General features: G+C 41.8%; 1 protein-coding gene across 1 annotated transcript in view; it reads right to left on the bottom strand.

Moving 5' to 3' along the window:
* The window catches only part of LOC126281771 (FAM172 family protein homolog CG10038), a 254,789-nt gene that overhangs the window by 179,014 nt on the left and 55,079 nt on the right, over nucleotides 1–20,696 (bottom strand). The window lies entirely within an intron of this gene.

A 20,696-nucleotide genomic window follows, 5' to 3' on the forward strand; every position in this document is an offset into this window, starting at 1 on the left:
CAGTTGATGAGAAAACACAGGGTTTGAGTCCTGACTCAGCACATAGTTTGAACTTGTCACACAATCATCCAAGGCAATTTTCTATGCAAACACAGAATTTTTTGAGAAAAACATCAGATATTCATGATGATAGTTACACTGACATTTGCAAAATCTGATACACAAAATTAATACAGTTACGTGGAAGAACTTATTGTGTTTGGCACTGTTTTACAGTAGTTCCATTTCAAAGTAAGAACTTTGTGCATATAAACAGCTAGAACTGTAAGATGCAAATACTTCTAGTAACAAGATGGATACACAGGACAATTTACTCAACAGTTGCAGACCATCTTAAAGAGGGATATCATATGCCAAGCACAACAGAGAAAGATATGAGCACCATAAAAATCAGTAAAAACGGACATCTCACCAATTTTCAAGAAAGCTACCACATACACAAAGCACTAACACATGCAGAAACTCCAACTGGGTGAAGAGAGATGAGGATGGGGTGCAGCGCGAATGAATTCCATCTCTGCCACATTTGATGTTACAACACCAACCATTTCATGAGTGTACTGTGAATATCAGGAATCTAGTAAAACATCAAATCTCTGACATCGCTGCAGCCGAAAAAAGATGCTGCAAGAACAGGACCAACAATGATTGAAGAGAATCATTCAATGTGACAGAAGTGCAACGCTTCTGCAGATTTCAATGCTGGACCATCAACAAGAGTCAGTGTGTGAACCATTCAACATAACATCATCGATATGGGCTGTCGGAACCAAAAGCCCACACGTGTACCCTTGATGACTGCACGACACAAAGCTTTACATCTTGCTTGTGCCCATCAACAGCAACATTGGACCATTGATGACTGGAAACATGCTGCCTGGTTGGATGAGTCCCATTTCAAATTTTATCGAGCGGATGGATGTGCATGGCTACAGAGACAACTTCATGAATCCATGGGCCTGGCATGTAATCAAGGGACTGTTCAAGCTGGTGGAGACTCTAATCGTGTGGGGTGAGTGCAGTTGGAGTGACATGGGGCCCCCTGACATGTCTAGATACAACTCTGACAGTTGACACATACTTAAGCATTCTGTCTGATCACCTGCAGCCATTCATGTCCATTGCACATTCCAATGGACTTGGGCAGTTCCAGCAGGACAATGTGACACCCCACACATCCAGAATTGCTAGTGTCTCCAGGAACAGTCTTCCAAGTTTAAACACTTTCTCTGGTCCCCAAACTCTCCATACATGAACATTACTGAGCATATCTGGGATGCCTTGCAATGTGCTGTTCAGAGGAGATATCCACCCCCTCGTACTCTTGTGGATTTATGGACAGTCCTGCAGGATTCATGGTGTCAATTTCCTCCAGCAACACTCCAGACATTAGTCAAATCCATGCCACCTCGTGCTGCGGCACTTCTGCATGCTTGCAGGGGCCCTAAAACTGTACATTGGCAGCGACTGAACTCAAACCAACAGTGACTCATAGTCTGCAGATGATTACAGATTCGGTACTAGGCACCCCCAACAGCAGGAAAAGTTTAACAAATATCATTTTCTTACGTCACTATACCAGATGTTAATTTCAACCTACAACAGTCCACACTTGATCATACTGGGTTGTTCCTGTTTATAAATATCTTCAACTTCAGATAATTCAATCCATGGCCAATTTTTTTTCAGCATCGGAAGAATAACGCGTTATGCATTGTGATTTTTACAACAGCCAGCAACTGATCCAGTTTCAACATGACATACTGCCTGTTTGTTCCATACTGGCATTTCAAAAACTGCAATTACAGAATGTACCTCAGGCCACTAGCTGTTATTAACCTATGAAATGACATTGATTTACAACTACTTCTGCTTCAACACATTTCATGCAACCGTCACTAGATTAAGCTTCCCTAAATAAGCATTATTTATAACGGAGCTCAGGCAATTCATTCATTCATTCATTGATGGTTCATCTGATAATGATATAGGATTTGTCATCACAATACAATGAAAATAAATAGCTCAAATACATAGACACATATAATATGTATGGATGTTTTTAAAAGTATATGACTCATTGGCCATTGCGGAAGAAACCATACCAGCATTTGCCTGAAATGATTTAAAACCATGGAAAATCTAAATTAGAATGGCCAGATACAGTAAACTCCATCATCCTGAATATGAGATCTGTGTCTTAACAATTACTTGCCTCGTCTGGATGGTCCCTACTGTTCTGTTCTCTGTTCTTTCATTCATACACAATTTGCACAAAAATTTACAATATACAAAATAGTTCTGCACTGTTTCCTCACATTTCTCTACATATCACGGTACTTGTTCTACTTTGGAAACCAAACTGTGCTGTGTAAATAATGTTGTATTAATTCAGATAACTTATCAGTTTTCCTTTCACACTCAATTCAATTATTTTTTAGAATACCGAGGGAACAGGAAATGACTTGTAGTTTTCTTTACTCTCCAAATGACCCTTCTTTTAGTGATGGTGCAAGTCAGATGTGCTTTAGGTACTCTAGAAAAATACATGAACTTATGGCTCATTCATTAACTTTGTTAATTGGGGGTTATAAGCTACCTATGAAAATCTTGAGAATGGCAACTGGAAGTTCATCTATGTCCACTGATATGTTATTTTTCAATTTCTGTAGTCTCTTCCAGACTTCAAGTCTACTGCAGGAAAAAACATCATTGTGCTTGTTGTGGAATTCATTGTGGTAGCTACGTATTAAAAGAAGATTTTAATGTTTTCATGTAATATCAGAACAACAGTTAATAATAAAACTTCCCAACTCCTGTGTATTTTCTATTACTCTGCTCCAATTTTTGATTTGTATCTCATTATACTTGTGGTTAGCCTTTTCCTGTTTCATGTTTTTATAACATTCCATACTACTTTGCTTCTGTTTTCTGCATTAAACAAAATAATTAATGACATTTTTCTGCAGCGAGCACGACCCAACTGTACATCTTTTTGTACTGAATATTTTGATGAAGAACAGAAAATTCTGAGAAAATTTGTTGTGTTTGTCCTTATGATTTCTTTTTCTCTCTGATAAGTGGTGAGTGTGTACTCCAACGCTGTCTTCTGAGTTCATGTAAACAGGATGAGACACTTTTAAGGGATCAATGTCATGATTTATCTTAAAAATGCCCAATTCATCTAACAGTGATGACACGTATTTGACCATGTGGGATCCCACACCCACATTATACTCTCACTAAATGGCACCATCATCCTCCACTTTCCAATCTCATTGAGGTGCAGATCACCCATAGCGAAACCTCATCTCCCAAGTGTCCCACCAGCACCAATGCAATATGTGTTCAGTCAGCAGTCGTTGGTCCCGTTTTCAGCTCTACATTAAGACACCAAACAGCATTGCCGAGCCACAGTTAATTATACCACCAGAACAGAGCAACTAGAGCACACTGGTGTTAGCAGTCAGGGAAGCTATCTTGCACAGGTCACTACCTACATTGTATACCACCTATACTGTAGGCCTTGTCCCTATCTGAGTTGTTCCCGAACACAAGCAATGTCATTATCTGATTATCATCCATGAAGTCCTTTCACAAAGATCCTAAACTCTCTATCACTTGATTCAGTAAAGCATTTGGCTAGAGAATGATGATGACCTGATACTCTTTCCCAAAGTTCTCCTGTAACCGAGGGCCCACACCTCTGCCATGACTGCTACCTAGCGGAAGTTATCTCTTCTTCCTGACATTTGCACTTTTCCTGTCCTTTCTATTCAAGGGCAGAGCCTGCTGCACATTTCTTACTCCTACCTACCCTGAGGCTCCACAGCCTAAGTGGCAATTCCCTTGGACATGAGCACGGAGGTGGAGGCCTCACTGTGGCCACCACTCCTTCAGTTGTTGTCACCCGCACCACCATGCCCCTGTGTGCTGCCAGATGCTCTGGGTTCTTCCCTCCAGCTGACAGGCTCCAGTGCAGGGATTACTCCTGTGCTGCAAGTTTGCCTACCCAGGCAATGTAATGGGCACTTACATTCCCCCACACATATCCGTTTTAAGTGGAAGGGGACCTGTGAGTTTGAAAGCTGGCCAGAAGGCATGGACCTTGATGATAGCAGATACATGGAACTGCTATAAACTGTTGGCACTGCTGTTGCCACTGCAGTACTGGCTATGGAGATATGCTCGTACAGCCAGCTTGACAGTACTCATGGCTTCCTTTTAAAGCCAGCAGCACAGCCACTAAGTCAGTCAGACAGTCAGTCAATAAATCAATCAGTTGTGATCTCACTGCACTACTGTATTGATCTCACTACACATAATTGTTTGGTTCTGGATTTGTGGGTTTTCAATATTGGTTTACTCATTGGACTTTTAATTCTGCTGTGCCATCTCCATTGTTTGTCTTTCTCTCACTGTCCACTCTCGGGCAGTTCACAGTTGATGCCATCAACCAGTTGGAGTATCTCCTCAGGTTCTTGAGTTGTTCCTCCTCTTGTTCATTTCTGGTCACTATAATTGCTGACAAGGTAAAAGATTAGCAATGCTGTTTGGATGCAAAGCTCATACAATTTGTGGAACAATAACAGCTGCTCCTGCAGCAGCAACTACACACAAGTTTCAACAACAAACTGAATTGCTGCATCAGGAAACACAGCTTCTGTTGGACTGCTTACAGGTTTAGGATTCCCAAGCCAGCCAGTCCTTGATCACTTGCCATGAGGATAGCAATCAACCCTTGTTTCTGCCATTTAACAATGCCAAAAAGGACTGAGACACACATTTACAGTGGTTATAACCGTACTTCACTGTTTTTTGGGATTCTGATGATGCTCTCCAATGGATGCTCTTCCTTTCTTGGGCTTCCCTAAGCTGCTGTTCTTAGTAAACAACTTGGCTCCACTATCCAATCTTGACACGTTCACATCTGTTGGTTGCTGTAAATTATTATTCGTAACAATTCCATGTGGTCCCACTGTGCCTTGAGTTCCACCAGTATCACAAGCAACTTGGTCAGTTGTACCGCTCATGGCTGTCGGATTTGCAAGGGTTGAGTCGACTCTGCACAGCCTTAAAATTAGACAATCCTTACTGGGATGCTATTTTGAAATTGTGCGCTCTTTTGAGACCATGTTGTTGTTGTTGTTGTTGTTGTTGTTGTTGTGGTGGTGGTGGTCTTCAGTCCTGAAACTGGTTTGATGCAGCTCTCCATGCTACTCTATCCTGTGCAAGCTTCTTCATCTCCCAGTACCTACTGCAACCTACGTCCTTCTGAATCTGCTTCGTGTAGTCATCTCTTGGTCTCCCTCTACGATTTTTACCCTCCACGCTGCCCTCCAATACTAAATTGGTGATCCCTTGATGCCTCAGAACATGTCCTACCAACCGATCCCTTCTTCTGGTCAAGTTGTGCCACAAACTTCTCTTCTCCCCAATCCGATTCAATACTTCCTCATTAGTTATGTGATCTACCCATCTAATCTTCAGCATTCTTCTGTAGCACCACATTTCGAAAGCTTCTATTCTCTTCTTGTCCAAACTATTTATCGTCCATGTTTCACTTCCATACATGGCTACACTCCAAAAAAATATTTTCAGAAATGACTTCCTGACACTTAAATCTATACTCGATGTTAACAAACTTCTCTTCTTCAGAAACGCTTTTCTTGCCATTGCCAGTCTACATTTTATATCCTCTCTACTTCGACCATCATCAGTTATTTTGCTCCCCAAATAGCAAAACTCCTTTACTACTTTAAGTGTCTCACTTCCTAATCTAATTCCCTCAGCATCACCCGACTTAATTCGACTACATTCCATTATCCTCGTTTTGCTTTTGTTGATGGTCATCTTATATCCTCCTTTCAAGACACTATCCATTCCGTTCAACTGCTCTTCCAAGTCCTTTGCTGTCTCTGACAGAATTACAATGTCATCAGCAAACCTCAAAGTTTTTATTTCTACCCCATGGATTTTAATACCTACTCCGAATTTTTCTTTTGTTTCCTTTACTGCTTGCTCAATATACAGATTGAATAACATCGGGGATAGGCTACAACCCTGTCTTACTCCCTTCCCCACCACTGCTTCCCTTTCATGCCCCTCGACTCTAATAACTGCCATCTGGTTTCTGTACAAATTGTAAATAGCCTTTCACTCCCTGTATTTTACCCCTGCCACCTTCAGAATTTGAAAGAGAGTATTCCAGTCAACATTGTCAAAAGCTTTCTCTAAGTCTACAAATGCTAGAAACGTAGGTTTGCCTTTTCTTAATCTAGCTTCTAAGATAAGCCGTAGGGTCAGTATTGCCTCACGTGTTCCAACATTTCTACGGAATCCAAACTGATCTTCCCCGAGGTCGGCTTCTACCAGTTTTTCCATTCGTCTGTAAAGAATTCGCGTTAGTATTTTGCAGCTGTGACTTATTAAACTGATAGTTCGGTAATTTTCACATCTGTCAACACCTGCTTTCTTTGGGATTGGAATTATTACATTCTTCCTGAAGTCTGAGGGTATTTCGCCTGTCTCATACATCTTGCTCACCAGATGGTAGAGCTTTGTCGGGACTGGCTCTCCCAAGGCCGTCAGTAGTTCCAATGGAATGTTGTCGACTCCGGGAGCCTTGTTTCGACTCAGGTCTTTCAGTGCTCTGTCAAACTCTTCACGCAGTACCTTACCTCCCATTTCGTCTTCATCTACATCCTCTTCCATTTCCATAATATTGTCCTCAAGTACATCGCCCTTGTATAAACCTTCTATATACTCCTACCACCTTTCTGCCTTCCCTTCTTTGCTTAGAACTGGATTGCCATCTGAGCTCTTGATATTCATACATGTGGTTCTCTTCTCTCCAAAGGTCTCTTTAATTTTCCTGTAGGCAGTATCCATCTTACCCCTAGTGAGATAAGCTTCTACATCCTTACATTTGTCCTCTAGCCATCCCTGCTTAGCCATTTTGCACTTCCTGTCGATCTCATTTTTGAGACGTTTGTATTCCTTTTTGCCTGCTTCATTTATTGCATTTTTATATTTTCTCCTTTCATCAATTAAATTCAATATTTCTTCTGTTACCCAAGGATTTCTACTAGCCCTAGTCTTTTTACCTACTTGATCCTCTGCTGCCTTCACTACTTCATCCCTCAAAGCTACCCATTCTTCTTCTATTGTATTTCTTTCCCCCATTCCTGTCAATTGCTCCCTTATGCTCTCCTTGAAACTCCGTACAACCACTGGTTCTTTTAGTTTATCCAGGTCCCATCTCCTTAAATTCCCACCTTTTTGCAGTTTCTTCAGTTTTAATCTACAGGTCATAACCAATAGATTGTGGTCAGAGTCCACATCTGCCCCTGGAAATGTCTTACAATTTAAAACCTGGTTCCTAAATCTCTGTCGTACCATTATATAATCTATCTGAAACCTGTCAGTATCTCCAGGCTTCTTCCATGTATACAGCCTTCTTTTATGATTCTTGAACCAAGTGTTACCTATGATTAAGTTGTGCTCTGTGCAAAATTCTACCAGGCGGCTTCCTCTTTCATTTCTTTCCCCCAGTCCATATTGACCTACTACGTTTCCTTCTCTCCCTTTTCCTACTACCGAATTCCAGTCACCCATGACTATTAAATTTTCGTCACCCTTCACTATCTGAATAATTTCTTTTATTTGATCATACATTTCTTCAATTTCTTCGTCATCTGCAGAGCTAGTTGGCATAAAAACTTGTACTACTGTAGTAGGTGTGGGCTTCGTATCTATCTTGGGCACAATAATGCGTTCACTATGCTGTTTGTAGTAGCTTACCCGCATTCCTATTTTCCTATTCATTATTAAACCTACTCCTGCATTACCCCTATTTGATTTTGTGTTTATAACCCTGTAGTCACCTGACCAGAAGTCTTGTTCCTCTTGCCACCGAACTTCACTAATTCCCACTATATCTAACTTTAACCTATCCATTTCCCTTTTTAAATTTTCTAACCTACCTGCCCGATTAAGGGATCTGACATTCCACGCTCCGACCTGTAGAACGCCAGTTTTCTTTCTCCTGATAACGACATTCTCTTGAGTAGTCCCCGCCCGGAGATCCGAATGAGGGACTATTTTACCTCCGGAATATTTTACCCAAGAGGATGCCATCATCATTTAATCATACAGTAAAGCTGCATGCCCTCGGGAAAAATTACGGCTGTAGTTTCCCCTTGCTTTCAGCCGTTCGCAGTACCAGCACAGCAAGGCTGTTTTGGTTATTGTTACAAGGCCAGATCAGTCAATCATCCAGACTGTTGCCCCTGCAACTACTGAAAAGGCTGCTGCCCCTCTTCAGGAACCACACGTTTGTCTGACCATATAGGCAGCAAATGAACTCCTCATGGTTCAAATACATGTAGTGGTGGTCTGGGCCAGCAGGTGGCTGTGGATGTTGTGATTAATTTATTTCGGACAGGTCAATGGCCTCTGAACATCCAGTCATGTAAGCACCGAGGTTTCCCGTTGTGTCCTGACTGGTACATGGCACAATCATGTGGGCTGTCCTGATCACTGGCTGCACTGCACCTATTCTGGGAAAGACGGGCATCTCTGAACCATCTGTCATCAAATGTTGTGACAATCTGATGCCACTCTCCACATTCATCAAGAGATGGTGTATGCACTTCAGGCAGTTATTTCTCAGAGCGATCCTTCTACCACCAAGTTGTTTACCACGCTCACAACAGCACAAACCAGGATTCCATTTCCAAATGGACACAGGAGCTACTGTTTCTTTGATTAAACTCCAAACAAATGCTTATCTTAGTTGCCAACTTGGCCCCTCCCTACCCTAAGCCAGTCATGTATGGTGACAGTTTGATTCCCCTCCAAGGTCAATTCACAATCAACGCTGCATACAAAAAGGTCGTATGGCTCACAACTCTGTCACTTATGGTCATTCAACTGGCAACATTTTTGGTCTGGATGCCTTCTCACTGCTTGGGTTTTCTATCACTGGCAAGATTCAGGTCATCTCAGATACTGTCCCTTCCAGGAGATCAACAACCTCTATACTGCCTTCAAGGCACTATCCAAACCTGGCCAGGGATACACCATGTATTTCCAGACTCAAATCCACTTACATCCAGACACAATAACCTGCTCCTGCTGGGCACATCTTATTCCTGCCTCCTTATGTATGCCATTAACTCTTCTTAGGAGTACTGTTTCTCTGCTGCTGCTTCTGTTTCTGTTTCCCTGTAAGATTAGTACTCCTTTCCTGTGTAAGTATAATTTATTGGACCTCCCCCTTCCTCTTTCATTAATGATTCAGCATAATCATACTGCTTTAGCATAATCACTTGTCATACTCTTACACTCTGCTTGTTTCGAGGTCATGTTGTGCTGTCCTGAGGTGAACCCTGCACCTTTGTGTGTCATGCTTTGTGACAGGCAAGTCTGCCTGACCTTGAACCTCCTACTCCGTTTCCAACATCATATCCACCTGCGTCCAGCTCTGTGCACTCCTCCTCCTGACATTCCACAAAGCACTGGCCCACATCTTTCTCTTGGGCAGCCGCCCCTTCCACTTCTATGCAAACAGCAGAAATGACTCACGACACCTCTACGCTACAGCTCACCCACACAAATGTGCAGTCCTCGCAAGCCCACCTTACTGAGTTCCGCAGCATATTTCTGGACCTCAGATTTCAAGTCATACTACAGTCATAGGCATGGCTGAAGCCTAGCACACTTTCCAGTTGTGTAAGTCTAGATGGCTACTTTCTTATGAAACATGACAGATGCAACAGATGAGGTGGCGGTGTGGCAGGATATATCTTGGCAACCCTGTGCCCAAAGCCCATACTCATGTCTAATAACAAAGATAAACAGCCTGAATACATGTTGTTTGAAATTGAACCTTTCAATAGAAAGTGTCATCTGCATAATACACAATTCACCTAAACTAGAGACAGCTCTCCAATTGTCAGTCTGCACTGCCAAATCTTGAATCTTTATATGAACACACAATTCTAGCCCAAGATACCAACATAAATTTTCTGAACAAGAGTCCTTTCTGTATCAAAATTCATTCACATACATTCCTGCTCAAACATCACACTCATTCCACTTGGACCCACTCACCATACAGCAAAAACTCATACGTTCATCGATATATTCACAATCAAATCAACAGAGTAATTTGCCCTTATCAGATTTTTGCGTTCATGGAGAGAAAGGGTATCCGAATTGCTCTAGTGAACAAAACACTGCTTATGCCTCGCAAACAGCTAAACATTCCAGGCATTTATCGTACCGACTGAGCGGATGGCAGAAGGGGAGGTGGCACAGCAATCATCATACACTGAGACATAGAACAAACGAACATCGAGCTCCCTGTGCTTGAGAGACTAGAGGTCACGGCCTTCAGGGTCAAGTTCAACGGAGCCAACATCGCACTGGTATCGATGTACAATCCTCCTAAAAACATAGTAACACACAATATCAGCACAGTCTTCAACATAGCACCACTCACGAATACGTACCTCCAATGGCAAGAAATTATACGAACACACACTAGGCCGAAACTACATTATACTTGGGCCGGACATCCCCATGTTCGTGCCTGCACAATTTCGACATGTTAGACATAGCCCTCATCAGGGGCATCACATGCACACTCAACCTTATGGTTGAAAACGATCTGGACTCAGACCACATGCCTGTAATACTGCACACTGAAGGAACACTGCAGGACACAGAACCAAGCAGGATACTTAACTGAAAGTGTGTGTGAATTGGACACTGTTCAAGGAAATGCTTGACAGTTGTATTCCTGACACCCATGAAATTAACAACACACAAAAGATCGATGAGGCTGCGGAGGCTCTTACTACTGCTGTCCAAGATGCAATGACTGACGCCATTCCACACACAACAGCAAAACAACACTTGATGGCCCTGCCCCAAGAGATGGGCCTTATCTCAAAGAGGAACTGCCTCAGGAGATACTGGTAGCGTAAACTGCATGTCAACAGACTCCAGGGCAGAATACGGGGTAAAATACAAACATTTAAAAACAAACAATGGGGACAGAAACTAGCTCAGCTAGATGCCACACGTCCTGGTGTGTGGAATCTATCAAACCACTTCACCACAGAGAGACATTACATTCCCACGCTACAGGGACCAGACGGCCCAGCTTACTCCATGGAGGAGAAGGCAGAGCTTATGGCCACAACACTTACAGCTTCTTTCATGTCGAATCTGGCTCCCTCAGATCCAGTATTCACACTTGAAATGGACCAAGAGGTTACATGACTTGTACCCAGCACACGCGTGACAAAATTAGAAGCACTAGTGCAAACAAAATTACATGGGCTATCGAGCATACCAATGCTAGAAAAGCCCCTGGGCCTGATGGCATTCAAAACTGTGCCCTCCAGGAGTTTATGGATAGAGCTGTAGAATACCTTACACACATAACAAATGCCATCCTAAAACACCAACACTTGCCTGACTTTCGGGAGGCGGCCAAGGTCCTGATGTTCAGGAAGCCAGGGAAAGACCACTTCTCAGTCTGCTGTGCTCGCTCAGCAAGATTGTTGAGAAGGCAATATTAAAACGCATCACTAGGCAGTGCCTCACCAATGACACCCTAAGACTGGAGCAATTCGGCTTTAGGAATCACCACTCAACAACACAACAACTCCTCTGCATAGTTGAACATATAACACACGGCTACAACATGAACAAAGCCACAGGGGCTGTGTTCCTGGACATCGAAAAAGCTTTCGACCATCTCTGGCACAACGGCCTTATACGCAAACTAAGCGAAGCTGGTTTCCAAGATGGACTCATATGTCTCATACACTCATATCTCACAAACAGATGTTTCAACACTGACATGCAGTGCTTCCCTGGGGTACTCCAACGAAGGTCACACTCAGCACACAGGTGTGCCGCCGTGTGGGCATATTCATATAGAGCAAAACCATTGTGAATGCCAGCTACAGTAGTTGGCACCAAAAGGCAGTTCCTTATGATGGTAAATACTCTGGGAGAGTTTGGAGTGCTATCACACCAATCAACTCCATCCACACCTGCCGACTGCACCACCATCAGGGGCTCAATCGGACCTGGAATGACCACCTGCACAGGTACAACTTGTACTTCGGGACACCAGTGATGATTTCCAAGGATGCGGGCATGGAGGTAGAGGACTCACTGTGGCCACCAACCCCTTGGTCATTGTCATCAACACCATTGTGCCAGCGCCCACCACCACACTACCAGATTTCCCTCCAGCTGGTGAGCTTCAGTGCCAAGGCTCCTCCCGTGCTGGCAGTTCACCTTCCTAAGCATCGTCGAGGGTACTTCTGCCCATATGTACCCATTTCAGGGGGGAGGGATCTAGTGTCCTAGCCCGGCAAGTCTGAAAGCCTGGTAGAAGGCATGGACCTCGATGACAGCACTGGCACCTCTGTAATCTGCAAGCACTGCTGTTGCTCTGCACACCCATCCTGCCAGTCTATCAGCATTTGTGGCTGGCCTTAAAGGCAGCAGCGCAGCCACTCAGTTTGTAAGTTGTGACTTCATTGCGCTACACCACTGATCTCACTACACATTGTTGTTTGGTTCTGGATTTGCTACATCTCAGGTTTTTGATCTTAGTGAACTTGTTGGACTTGTTATTCTGCAATGTCGCCCACCTCCATTGTTTGTATTTCTCTCATTGTTGTCCTTTCTCTCTGGTGGTTTGCAGTTGACACCCTCGGCCACTTGACCAGTCACCACATGCTCTCAAGTCAGTGCCAGTAGTGTTCAATTCTGCTCACTATAGCTCCTCTCTCTTCAACTCTGGCAGCTGGATCTGTTACAGGTAGACACAAGAAAACTGTCAAACTGTGTCTTCTTCCTCCCAGCCTTCCTACCAATTGTCGGCTCTCGTCTAGGGCCCTCACCATGACTTTCCTTCGTTCTCAATAATTCTTTGTTAGCGTCTTCCAACTCTGCCTGAAGGGCACATATCTTCCTTTCCTCCATCAATTTGTTCCTACTACATATTTTGCAGTTCTAAAAGAGTGCCTTAATGACATCGCCATTACACTCCTCACACTGAAACCATTTGCTATCATTTGCTACAACCCTCACAAAGAGAACCACTACTCAGTTTCCTATGGTAACTCCTACAGTTTTCACTCCTGGTCAAATAAATTAACTAAATTAAAATACACAAACTATGTAAAACTAAATGAATATTCTGAGATGAGTTGAGCTTATTCCACTATAAAAGTATGTAACCACAAGAGAACCTGTTAAATCAGCTGTGACCATAAGTTCAGTGTAAGAGGTCATTAATGTAAATGTGACCTCAGGGAAATGTCAACTACAAGTCTACAAAACTACTTAAAAATTATAAAAATGTGTTCCAAAAATTCTTTTAGATAACGATCGCCACAGTCAGCTTATCACCGTGAATTTGGCTTAGTTTTGTGCTATTGCAGACGATGATGTTGTCATTGAATGAAATTAAAGGCAGAATAATTGCAGAGTAAAGTGTGGGTTTGTTTTTTAAAAAACACAATTTCTTATATTGGATAAGAGGTAAAGCCTTGTGTCTTGCATGCAAAAGTGTTCTCCCAAGTGAACAAAAGGGGTAAAACAACTGACAAATATTACAACGTCCTCCGGACCAACATAGTTAAAGAGAATATTTATTGATTTCTGCCCTACAAAAGGAAACCAAGTCATCTAACTGCAAAACATATTACATGCTCACAATGAGGCTTTTGCAATGGCAAAACTGAAGGACTAAGTACAAACTGTTGGAACATTCAACCTAGTAAAGAATTTTGAAATAATGACTGAAAAACGTATGAGGCCAATGAATTATATTTTAACAACAGCATATGGTGGCCTACAAGATTTCACACTCCTCTGAAGAGATTATGGGAGATACTAATGAATATTAATTGTGCCAAAAGCAAAAGTTTAAATGAGGAAACTATAGAGACAGAATGGCTGGAAAATACTTGCCCTGTTGTTGTTGTTTTGCTGCCTTCAGTCCAAAGACTGGTTTTATGTAGCTCTCCAAGCTACTCTATCCTTTACTGGCCACCTCATTTCCAAGTAACTGCTGCAACCTACAGCCATTTGAATTTCCTTAATGTATTCATCCTTTGGTCTCACTCTACATTTATTAACCCCTACTCCTCCCTCCATTACCAAACTAATAATTCCTTCACGCCTGAGGATGTGACCTACCAACTGATTCCTTTTTTTTTGCCAATTTGTACTATTAATTTCTTTTTTTTCCCAATTCAGTTCAGTAGTTCCTTGTTAGTTACTCAAAATCACCATCTAGCAGCCTTCTGTAGCACCACATTTCAAATGCCTCTATTCTCTTCATTGGTGAACTGCTAAATGGAAATGGAAATGCAGTTTTCTTGCCAATTTCAATGTTATTTGTTATCAATTCTGGCGTTATTTTCCACAAAATTTGGTGTATTTCGCTGACTTTGGCATTAGTTTATGACGGCTTATTCCTGAAATACTGTATGTCCCTTATTTTAGTATTATTTAATTGTTTTTCAATATTATGTCAAAAAATAAAATTAGTGATCAGTTACATTGAGTTTTTAAAATCTCTCCTTCAGATCTATAATCCCCTATCCAAAAGCGTAATTTGTACATGGTTTCTTCTACTGATTGCTCAATGTACAGATTGAATAACATCAGGGCTAGGCTACAACCCCGTCTCACTCCCTTCTCAGTCATTGCTTTCCCTTTAAGCCCTTGAGCTATTATAGCTGCACTCTGGTTTCTGTACAAGTTGCAGATATTCTTTTGCTCATTGTGAATGAACCCTGCTACCTGCAGAATTTAATTTCAAAGTGTGTATTTCATTCATCATCAACCAAAACGGCCTTGCTGTGCTGGTACTGTGAACGGCTGAAAGCAGGGGGGAAACTACAGCTATAACTTTTCCCCTAGGCATTCAGCTCTACTGCATGGTTAAATGATGATGGCATCCTCCTGGGTAAAATATTCCTGAGGTAAAATGGTCCCCATTTGGATCTATGGACAGGGACTACTCAGAAGGATGTCATCAAAAGGAGAAACAAAACTGACATTCCACAGATTGGGCAGGTTTGTTAGAAAATTTAAAAAGGAAAATGGATAGGCTGAAGTTAGATATAATGGGAATTAGTGAGGTTTGGCAACAGGAGGAAATGGAAATGAAACCCACACCTACCACAGTAGTACAAGTCTATATGCTAACTAGTTCTGCAGATAGACCGATAGATCTGTACCTACAGATTGGAAAATTGCCCAGGTCGCACCAGTGTTCAAGAAGGGTAGTAGGAGTAATCCATTTAACTACAGACCTATATCATTGACGTCGGTTTGCAGTAGGGTTTTGGAGCATATACTGTATTCAAACATTATGAACCACCTCGAAGGGAACGATCTATTGACACGTAATCAGCATGGCTTCAGAAAACATCGCTCTTGTGCAACGCAGCTAGCTCTTTATTCGCACGAAGTAATGGCCGCTATCGACAGGGGATCTCAAGTTGATTCCGTATTTCTAGATTTCCGGAAAGCTTTTGACACCGTTCCTCACAAGCGACTTCTAATCAAGCTGCGGAGCTATGGGGTATCGTCTCAGTTGTGCGACTGGATTTGTGATTTCCTGTCAGGAAGGTCGCAGTTCGTAGTAACAGACGGCAAATCATCGAGTAAAACTGAAGTGATATCAGGTGTTCCCCAGGGAAGCGTCCTGGGACCTCTACTGTTCCTGATCTATATAAATGACCTGGGTGACAATCTGAGCAGTTCTCTTAGACTGTTCGCAGATGATGCTGTAATTTACCGTCTAGTAAGGTCATCCGAAGACCAGTATCAGCTGCAAAGCGATTTAGAAAAGATTGCTGTATGGTGTGTCAGGTGGCAGTTGACGCTAAATAACGAAAAGTGTGAGATGATCCACATGAGTTCCAAAAGAAATCCGTTGGAATTCGATTACTCGATAAATAGTACAATTCTCAAGGCTGTCATTTCAACTAAGTACCTGGGTGTTAAAATTACGAACAACTTCAGTTGGAAGGACCACATAGATAATATTGTCGGGAAGGCGAGCCAAAGGTTGCGTTTCATTGGCAGGACACTTAGCAGATGCAACAAGTCCACTAAAGAGACAGCTTACACTACACTCGTTCGTCCTCTGTTAGAATATTGCTGCGCGGTGTGGGATCCTTACCAGGTGGGATTGACAGACGACATCGAAAGGGTGCAAAAAAGGGCAGCTCGTTTCGTATTATCGCGTTATAGGGGAGGGAGTGTGGCAGATATGATACACGAGTTGGGATGGAAGTCATTACAGCATAGACGTTTTTCGTCGCGGCGAGACCTTCTTATGAAATTTCAGTCACCAACTTTCTCTTCCGAATGCGAAAATATTTTGTTGAGCCCAACCTACATAGGTAGGAATGATCATCAAAATAAAATAAGAGAAATCAGAGCTCGAACAGAAAGGTTTAGGTGTTCGTTTTTCCCACTCGCTGTTCGGGAGTGGAATAGTAGAGAGATAGTATGATTGTGGTTCGATGAACCCTCTGCCAAGCACTTAAATGTGAATTGCAGAGTAGTCATGTAGATGTAGATATAGATGTAGATGAAGAGATTGAAAAAAATGTACCATGAGATAAAAGAAATTATTCAGATAGTTATCGGAGATGAACATTTAACAGTGATGGGGGACTGGAAGTCAATAGCAGGAAAAGGAAAAGAAGGAAAAATAGGTTAATATGGAATGAGGGAAACGAATGAAAGAGGATGCTGACCGGTAGAATTTTACACAGAGCATAATTTAAGCACTTGGTTTAAGAATCATGGAAGAAGGTTGTATTTGTGGAAGAGAGCTGGAGACACCGAAAAGTTTCACAACGATTACGTTATGGTAAATAGAGATTTCAAAACCAGATTTTAAATTGTAACAAAGAGATAGAGGGGCTGGCCAGTACTTACCTCAGCTCAGTACAGCCGATAGAAACACAAAAAACAACCGAAAATTTAAGCTCCGAGCTTTCGGAATAAATGTTCCTTCATCAGGGAGGAGAGAGGGGAAAGAAAGGGAAGAAGGGAAAGTGGATTTAGTTACTCACAACCCAGGTTATGAAGCAACAGGCTTCATAACCTGGGTTGCTTCATAACCTGGGTTGTGAGTAACTAAATCCACTTTCCCTTCTTCCCTTTCTTTCCCCTCTCTCCTCCCTGATGAAGGAACATTTATTCCGAAAGCTAGGAGCTTAAATTTTTGGTTGTTTTTTTGTGTTTCTATCGGCTGTACTGAGCTGAGGTAAGTACTGGCCAGCCCCTCTATCTCTTTGTTAGTAATTGTTTCACATCTTTATATGAGATTTTCCATTAATTAATTTTAAATTGTAAGACATTTCCAGGACCAGATGATTCTGACAATTTATTTGTTATGAACAAAAGAAATCACAAGGAGGTACAAAATTAGAGAGTGAGACCTGGATAAGTTGAAAGAACTGGAGGTTGTTGACAGTTTCAGGGTGAGGATTAAGCAATGGTTGACTAGAAAAGTGAAGCCAGCACAGGGTAAAATAGCTAAAAAAACAAGGCCTAGTAGGAATCATAGGATATGCTGAATTTAACTGATGGAAGGAGAAAATACAAAAATGCAGAAAATGAAGCAGATGAAAGGGAATACAAAGGTCCAAAAAATGAGACTGGCGGGAATTGCAAAAAGGGTATGCGCAAACAGATTTAGAAGCATATTTCACTAGAGGAAAGATAGATATCATCTACAAAAAAATTAAAGAGGTCTTTGGAGAAAAGAGAAGTAGCTGTATGAATATCGAGAGCCGAGATGGGAAACTAGTCCTAAGCAGAGACGAGAAAGCTGAAAGGCGGAAGGAGTAATGAAGGGTCTATACAAGGGATATTAACTTGAAATCAATATTATAGAAATGGGAGAGGATGCAGATGAAGATGAGATGGGATGGGAGATGTAATATTGCGAGAAGAATTTGATAGAGCACTGAAAGACTTATCTTGAAACTAGGTCCTGAGACTAAATGACATTCCGTCAGAACTACTGATAGCCTTGGGAGAGCCAGCCATAGCAAAATACTTCCATCTGGTGAGCAAGATGTATGAGACAGATGAAATACCCTCAGATTTCATGAAGAATATAATAATTACAATTCCAAAGAAAGCAGTTGCTGACAAGTGCAAAGTTACCAAAATATCAGTTTAATAACTTCTGGTTGCAAAATACTAATAAGAAGTATTTACATAGGAATGGAAAAAGTGGTACAAGCTGTCCTTGTGGAAGATCAGTTTGGATCCCAGAGAAATGTAGGAAAATGCGACGCAATACTGATCCTAAGAATCAGCTTAGAAGATGGGCTCCCATATATATAGCATTTGTAAATTTAGAAAAACCTTTTGACAAGGTTGACTAGAACACTCTCTTTCATATTATGAAGGTAGCAGGGATAAAATACAGAGAGCGAAAGGCTATTTACAACTTGCACAGAGACCAGATGGCAATTATACGAGTCGAGGGCATGAAAGGGAAGCACTGCTTGAGAAGAAAGAGAGACAAGGTTGTAGCTTATTATCAACATCATTCAATCTGTACATTGAGCAAGCAGTAAAGGAAACCAAAGAAAAATTTGAAGCAGTAATTAAAGTTCAGCAAAAAGAAATAATAGCTCTATAAGGTTTGTTGATCATGCTGTAATTCTGTCAGAGACAGTAAAGGACTTGGAGAGGCAGCTGACCAGAATGGACAATGTCGTGGATGGAGGATATAAGATGAATATCAACATTAGCAAAAAAGGATCACGGGATGTGGTTGAATTAAATCAGGTGATGCTGGCGGAATTAGATTACAAAGGAAGACACTGAAAGTAGGGGGTAAGTTCTGTTATTTTGGCATCAAAGTAACTGATGGTGGCCGAAGAAGAGAGAATATCAAATGTAGATTGGCAGTCACAAGGGAAGTGTTTCCGAAGAAGAGAAATTTGGCTTGCCAACTGAAAAGTTAGTCTCCTCGCCTCTGTCAGTCATCACAAACACATTCAATGTCACACCGGAGTACCGAATGTTAATAATGTGTTGATCACTACCCACTTCACACATGGCTCATTTTCCTTTAGCACAAATTTCATTGACTCAGTTTTGCTCACCTGATACCATTCTAATTTAAATGATTATCTCTGATTAAGTTGTGAAATTTGATACAGGTAGAAAATTAAGGCGTTCAGTAGATGTTGATAGGAGACCATATATTCTGCAAGAATAAGTGTCATTATCAGTGTAATAATTTAGTAGTTCATACGTCCATGCTCAATACATTACTCAACCAGGGAAACGAGTTTCTCAAGTCAGATTCTGAAATGGGAATCTCTGTCTCTAGCATCCTCCCCACACCACACACTGTCACCCTCCATCACCCTACTAACTTCCGTAGCATCTTGGTCACACCTTATCATAATCACAAACCATTGGCCCTACCTGAAGGTTCCTTCCCACGCAATCATGCTCCCTGTAAAATCTGCCCCATGCATCAACCTACTACCACATTTTTCCAACCCTACCTCCAGTAAATATTACAATATTACTGGCAGAGCAACTTGCAAATTCAGACACATTGTTTATCAATTAACTTATAGTGACTGCACATTATTTCATATACGTATGATTACCACCAAACCAGCTGAACACAAAAGGCTTAGGGGAAATGTCGACCTTGGGGACACCAATTATCCAGTTGCTGAACATGCTCTACAACATGAATCAATGGACCTGAGTTTATACTACGCCACACAGGCTGCCTGAATTCTCCAGCCCTGTACTAGTATCCCCTGAACTTCTGAAATGGGAACTTGACCTCTAATACATCCTTGCACCTTGACACTGTCCTGGACTTAACTGCCATATCTCTTCTTTCGTTATAGTCTTCTACACTGATGAACCAAAACATTATGACTCCTGCCAACTGTGTTGGGAGCTTGCAATGTGGATAAGAAAGTATATGAGGTCCGTTCAAAAGATTCCAGAACTCTGTACACAAAATTTTCTATACTTACCTTTTACTTATTGTGCATGGTCTCCTTTGAAATACTCTCCGTCACAATTGATACACTGCTACAAATGTTATTTCCACTTCTGGGAGCAGTCTTGGTACGCCTCTTGCTGCACCGCATGAAGTGCCATCTGCGAATTTTCTTTTATTCAATCTATCATTGCAAATATTCATCCTTTAATCGCGTTTTCAACTTTGGAAATAAAAAGTCTGCAGGGACTTGTTCTGGAGAGTACAGAGCATGAGACATCACAGTGATATCAATTCTTGTACAACAGTTACATGCCAACAGGAATGAGAGTGCGGGTGCATTATCGTGATGCAAGAGCCATGAACTGTCCCGCTACATTTCAGACCATTTGCTTCTCACATTTTCTCGCAGGCATAGCATACATCTCTATAGTACCACTGATTAACAGTTTGCCCCTTTGGCTCAAGTTCATGATGAGCTTATCCTTCAAAATCAAAGAAAACTATAAGCATGTCTTTGACATTTGACCTGACCTGATGAGCTTCTTTTGGTCTTAGAGAATCTTTCTCTACCCCATATGAAGATTGAACTTTGGTCCCAACATCATAACTATACACCCTTGTCTCATCA

This window comes from Schistocerca gregaria, chromosome 7 (assembly GCF_023897955.1).
Source record: "Schistocerca gregaria isolate iqSchGreg1 chromosome 7, iqSchGreg1.2, whole genome shotgun sequence".
In the NCBI taxonomy this organism is placed as follows: domain Eukaryota; kingdom Metazoa; phylum Arthropoda; class Insecta; order Orthoptera; family Acrididae; genus Schistocerca; species Schistocerca gregaria.